This window comes from Lissotriton vulgaris, chromosome 6, assembly GCF_964263255.1.
Source record: "Lissotriton vulgaris chromosome 6, aLisVul1.2, whole genome shotgun sequence".
In the NCBI taxonomy this organism is placed as follows: Eukaryota; Metazoa; Chordata; class Amphibia; order Caudata; family Salamandridae; genus Lissotriton; species Lissotriton vulgaris.
This window is the reverse complement of record NC_141694.1, coordinates 463,361,212-463,367,971: the sequence shown is the minus strand read 5'-3', so window position 1 is coordinate 463,367,971 and position 6,760 is coordinate 463,361,212.

The following is a 6,760-nucleotide window of genomic DNA, read 5'->3' as shown; positions in this document are numbered from 1 at the left end:
AACTGACCGAGTGGAGGGAGTGCACAAGAGCTCGGCTTTCTTGTTATTAGAGTTCCGGCAATGAAAGTTTTGCAATTTAAAGGCTGGCAGTGAAGGGCTTGGCTTCATGTTGCAATAATTGGTTACATAAATCTAGCTCTACTGCATATTATTACTCAGTAATAACACAGTCATAGTACGTGAAGAAGAAGCATTTCTAAATCAATCATGTTTGGCGTTCTTGGGTTCCAAATTAATCATACATTTCTGTGCAGTAATAGGTGTGGATGTCTATGCTCTAGTCTGCAATAGCGTTCCTTTTGAATGTAGCTTTTAATTGCAAGAAGGTTGCACAGCAGCTAAAACAGGGATAGTACATTTGTACATAGGGAAGTGTACTGTTCACAAATAGCTTGCTTTTTGAGGAGAGGTATAGAAAGAAGTACTTTTATATTAAATCAGGATTTAATGTATTGATTGGTTTTCCGATAGTAATATGATTTTTTTGTTTTGTTTACTTTTCACGTGAACACCGCCGTTAAACGTTGTACTAATTAAGGCATGGATGGCAAAGGCTAGGCTCTATATTGCAATGTGTGCGTATTTTCATTTAGCTCTTAGTTGAATAATGTTTCTTGGGCAGCTTAACATGGATAGTATGTGGAGAAGTTTAATGCTCACAAATATGGCAGTTTGTACTGGGGATCATTGAACAAAGCAATGTTTACTTTTCGTGCACATAGTTTGGAAAGTCGTTTTTGCAGAGTAGGATTTAAAACTCAGCTTCGTTCGCCCTTGTAATGTGTTTATTTTTTATAATGTACCTTTTACTTGCATAGTGGTTACAGAGCAGCTAATTAGGGATAGTATATGGGTAATTGGGGCAGTATACTGTTTAAAAATAGTCCGCTTTTTGTTAGGGGGTCTAGAAAGAAGTGATGTTATTATAAAAAGGTATTTCACGTGCTGAAGTTAAATGCTCACAAATAGGCAGCTTTGTTTATGATGCGTATAGCGGAAAATACCAGCAAACTAAGAGCGAAAACAGCAGATGTTGCCTTGCCCAAGCGATAAACATCTTGCTGATTTTAGGAATACTATTTGGTTTTGGTTTGAAGTCTTTTTTATTACTGGGTTATACGGCTACTAACTCCTTGCTACAAACAAGTTTTCTGCCCTAAATACTGTATCCAAATATTAAAAGAGAATTTCTTTTTTTAGAGTATATTTACATATTTTTTAACCTTGGCTATTTAGCATTTTTCATCCGTAGGAAGAAAAATGTATGTTACATTAATGTTTAAATACTTTACCAAAGAAAACACAAAAACGCTTGCAGTTAAAATAAAAAAGTATTCAAAATACTAAAGCACTATCAGTCATTTATTAAAATTTGCTACGTCTAACATACTATATTATTACTATAATATTTTAATAAAACAAAAAATTCACAAAATACATAAATATGGCGAAACCAATTGCCATGGCCAATGCTTGTCTTGAGTTTCATTTCTCCTCGTTTGTTCTTGAGTTGGGAGCTAATTATAATTTATGTGTGTAGAAAGGTTTTCTTTTGCCCCTACTGCAGGTCAAATTTGACCTCGTTATTTTAGATTTAAGAAGATACATGGGAGGAGAGGAATGTCTTTGAAGACTATAGACAGAGAGAAGGGAGGACACCCTCCATGCCTGATGGAACCTGGGAACAAAGGTTGGCGACTCAACTGCAAAATTAATTGGAGTTTGTGGGAAGTTACTCAAGGATGGTGTTCACAGAATAATGTACCATGTGACCTGTTAGGGGTGTATATTTGTCTTTTTGTATTAGACACAGGGACAGATTTCCAGGACTTCTTCTTTGACTGAGGAGCATCTTAGAACGAGCTCTGTAACCTTTACGCTACTTGACTCATTTTGACGTGAGCACTTCGTAGGAAGTCAATACTTGCTGACACATTTGGTGAAAATTCTTCAGGGGAAATTAGGAAGGGATGTCACTTTAGACGTAGAGTAGGGACAGATTATTCTTTATTTCAGGAATACAAATGAAAAAGGATTGGTCGCAGTGTCTAAATTCAGCTGAGGTCTGATTTTGGAATTCATTGTTATGTGCCTATTGTGCCAAAAGAATTATATTCGTAGATTGGGCTCTGTATTAGTGTTCATGTATATTTATGCCTTGATTTTGAGGTGTGTCTAAATTCTGTTATTTCTGGCTTTGTAATAAATTAGCAAAACTGAATTTGTGTCTGTGGTCCTTTGGTTAGACAGGAGGGTAAATGTATGATTGGTAATTTGTTTTCTTCCCTCTACACTTCTTTGCAGGCAATAAAGACCATCGGCCAAGAATTCCTAAGTAAATTTAGAATGGGGAATCCGGCCACATCAACTATAATGATGTTCTGGCTGGCTTGTTAAGAGCATGAGCATGTAAGGGTTGTGTTTTGAACTAAATCCATGTTTTGAAGTCATGTGTAAGAGCCAGGACTGATACCCAATCCACCAGGTCCTAAGAGGGATGCTTAGGCTCTGACCCACAGGCCATTATTAAGAAAGGCATTAAAAGACAAAAACACTGCAATTCATGTCACAAGGGTTATAATCATGAAAGCACCTTTTCTATATACTAAACACATTTTGTGATTCAGAAAAGCCATTCTATCTTGCAACAGGGTTTTGCAATCTCTAAGAATTCCTGCCTTGTCCCCAATGCATGTGCTTTGACACCTAAAATATGGAAAAATTGGCTAATCCCCATTTGGCATCTTTAACTTTCCAGTTAGGTTATGGTGCAAGACAATTTACCAATGTCATAAAAAGTTAAATGTCACCCAAGTACAGCAGCATGTATTGTGTCATTCAATTGGTTGACAAGGAAAATGTGGAATCAGACCTACATGTTTAGCCTGACTCCTACACCTTTTAAACGTGCATGCAGACATGTCAGAATAAACATTTTCACAGAAGTGATACCCTACCTTTAAAGTTAACTTGCTCACTCATAAGTAACTTGCAGCTCACAAGGTGGCGTTCCTGGTTTTTAAAAGTAGAACGTATAAGATTTTAATGTTTGCATGCTCCTACAGTCCCCAGACTCCAGAAGCTATTTTAACTGTTAGGGTTCTAGATCATTACATTTCAAAAATGCTAACATACAGGTAATTTGTTATTTATGTATATTTGGTGTGCAATAAGCTCGAAAGATGGTTAAACAACTGCTTCAATATTTAATAAAATTCCATTTCTATGCAGAAGTTGGAATTGTGATGAATATACTTTAAAACAAATGTTTAAATATAGTCTTTTCCAGCTTCAAGCACCTGCAGGCTAATTGCAGTGAGGTGTGAAATACTTTTCTCAGAGATACTGTGCTAGACACACAAAGGTAAATTGCAGGTTTTAGTAAATATACACTTTTAAATAAGTTTACTTTTTTTTGGTATTCATAAACATAGGGCACAATTCACAAAGAGCCTCCACAGTCATGGCTGAAGCTCCACACTCAAGACAGAATCGCCGTAATGCAAAGCTGCAATGCAGAGATTACACCCCGAGTGCAGAGGCTCCACCACGACTCCGAGGGCTTTTTGTGAATCAGGCTTGTTGTGTGTATGTTACTTCTAAAAAATTTTTTTTATAATATGTCTAAAGTTGGAGCAAATCAAATACTCACCCAGAGTCAACTGATCAGGGTTTAATCCATCATCAATTTTTAGCTCACTCCACCTCCCCAGTTCGGGCATGGCCATATGCAAATCAGTCTGACCCTGTGCCTCATGGGAACAGTACAGCCTGAATCCGTTCCCAGAATGCTTGTTTTCAGTCCAGGGAAGACATGGTTTGGCAGTTTGGGCTGAACTGTTCCCAGGAGGCACAGTGTAAGACTGATTTGCATATGGCCATGTCCAAACTGGGGTGGTGGAGTGAACTAAAGAATGAGTATGGATTAAACCCAGATCAGTTGACTGGGGGTGAGTGTTTGATTAGCTCTAATGCTCCGCCCATTATCCCCTTTGGTATCACTTTGTTCGCCCTAAGTTGGCAGGGTATGCCCAGATGTGGGTCCCTTGCTCACTTTGCCACTGGATTCAAGCTAGCCTGGCTGATGGCGGCTGATTAGCCAGAAACCGGTCCCAGGATGCTTGTTTCCAGTCCAGGGAAGACATGGCTTAGCAGTTCGGGCTGGACTATTCCCATGAGGCACAGGGTCAGACTGATTTGCATATGGCCATGTCTGAACTGGGGTAGTGGAGTGAGCTAAAGAATAATGATGGATTGAACATAGATAAGTTGACTGGGGGTGAGTGTTTGATTTGATCCATAGCTCCGTCCATCATCCCCTTTGGTATCGCTTTGTTCCCCCTCAGTTGGCAGGGTATGCCCAGACGCGGGTCCCTTGCTCACCTTGCCACTGGATTCAAGTTAGCCTGGCTGATGACGGCTGATTAGCCAGAAACCGTTCCCAGGATTCTTGTTTCTGATCCAGGGAAGACATGGCTTGGAGTTCCGGCTGGACTGTTCCCATGAGGCACAGGGTCAGACTGATTTGAATATGGCCATGTTCGAACTGGGTTGGTGGAGTGAGCTAAAGAATGATGATGGGTTAAACCCAGATCAGTTGACTGGGGGTGAGTGTTTGATTTGCTCCAACGCTCCGTCCATCATCCCCTTTGGTATAGCTTTATGACCTGGGAGGAGATATGAAGGGCTGATCCTACATCTCTTGTAAGTGTGACCATAATCCGAGTTGGCTAACCTTCTGTGTGTCTAAAAGACATAACTAGATGCAAAAAGTATTTTTTTGTAAATTAACAGTGGGCCATTTAGAACTGGAACATGACCGGGGCTTGCTTTTGGCTTCTGCTTTAGTGTGCCTGGGCCCCCAAGTGCTACCCGAGGTCTTGGGAGTTTTAATGGGAATTTTAATAGTGGTGAGGAAGAACTGCTTGAGAAGCTGGGTCTTCACCAGGACGTCATTGTGAGAAGTTGGCCTGGTATATAATGCTCACTAATTCTTAGTGATCACTTTGTACCATGCCAAGCAACCCTTATGATGATGGTTGTAATTTAACCTTGTAGACCAGTTATCCTAGTGGTAACGTGGACAAAGCAGTCTTAGGATAAACTCTGAAAGGCATGTGAAGCCAGCTGTATTACCATACACAACCCCCTTGAATACCAAATGAAAGGGACACCACACAGATATATATTGAAAATATATATTGATTTAAAAACAATAAAATCCCCTGGACTCTTTATGAGCACAGAAGCACAAGCGTTAAATCACAAGACAGTTTAAAATACACAAAAGTTGCACAATATGGATGAGCCCTAGGGGCCACCTAAACCATATACTAAGAAAGTGGTATAAGAGATACCAATAGGAAAGGGAACAGGCCTAGGGCCTTGGGAATCGCTGGAACTATTCGAGACTAGCAGTGACTAAGTCGGGAAAGGCCCGCGGGACTCGGGTGCAGTGTTCAAAGTGCACGCACTTTCCAATACAAAGTCTATGGTGCGTAAAAAGTACACAAAGTTAGTTTAAGGGCACTTCCGCTGAACCTAGAGGAACAAAACTTAAGACACAGACCCTAGAGGTGTGTACCAGTGTAGGGACACCGGCGTTGCAATGTTACCTCACCCACAGGAAGTGGGTGCACAGGGTCGAAGTGGCGTCGGGTTTTGACACGCAGGTTCTTGGTGCTTGAAGCTGAAGATGCTGCAGGCGATGTGAAGGAGAAGTGTCCGGTGGATCCAAGGGTGGATCTGAAGTGGTGAAGACCTGAAAGCAGAGGGGACAATGTTCAAAGTCACTGACCAGTGACCACCGTGGAACCAGATTGGAACCAGGCAAAGTCGGGTGCAAACAGGTGATGAGGTGTTGCTTCTCTCTGCAGCCACGTAGACACGAAGAGGTCAAGGACGTCTAAGAGTCGATCACAAGCTGTCCCTTGAAGGCTCTAGCTGATGGCGGTGTCGGCAACTCGATTGACGCAAACAAGCCTTGGCTAATGCAAGCCACGGGGAAAATGAAAAAGGCTTATTTCTCGGACCAGCAAGGTCAGAGCGGATACTCCTTTCTACAGGAGCGAGGGCAGGTCTGGAGCAACCAGACCCATAGTGTATATTGTAGGTTTTGTTGCCAAGATGGCCGCTGATCACGTGACAAGCGGCCGGGAGGGCGAGTAGAGTGCCACAAAGCAAAAGGGCCCCACGCAGATCGTGGAGATGCTGGAGGGCTGATCTTTGGTGCAAATGCTGCTCGGTTATAAGGCTTCTTAAACCTCAAAACACAGAGTCGAGGGTGCCTCGGGTCCTGCGCAGTCAGCGTCTCGGGGGTCTCTCAAGATGTCTGCTCCCACGTCTCTCGGTGCCTCCACGGGTCCCTTCTTTGCAGGGACTGTGGATCGGGCTGTGAGAAGTCTAGGAATCTGGGTCTTGTCAGGCTCTGCACTCGGGCTCCGGCGGGAGGCGGCGGCAAAGCAGATGTCGAGGTGCGGGGTGATGCCTGTGTTCACAGGGTGGCCCCTCCTAGGCCACAAGGGAGATTCTCTTCAGTCTTCTGTGCAGCAGAATGTCGAAGTCCAGTCTTCTTCTTGTTTAAAGTTGATTTCAGGATGATCTGAGTTGCATTGGCACTGCTCCCACTCTTATTCCAATCTGAGGGGTGGATCTCCTGCTAGGTCCCTCCCCTATGGGTGGGACCAGGAAGGGGGGTGGTTACACCCCCTTTCCTTTGTCCAGCTCCTCGCCAGGACTGGGGCTGGAAAGCTCCAGAACC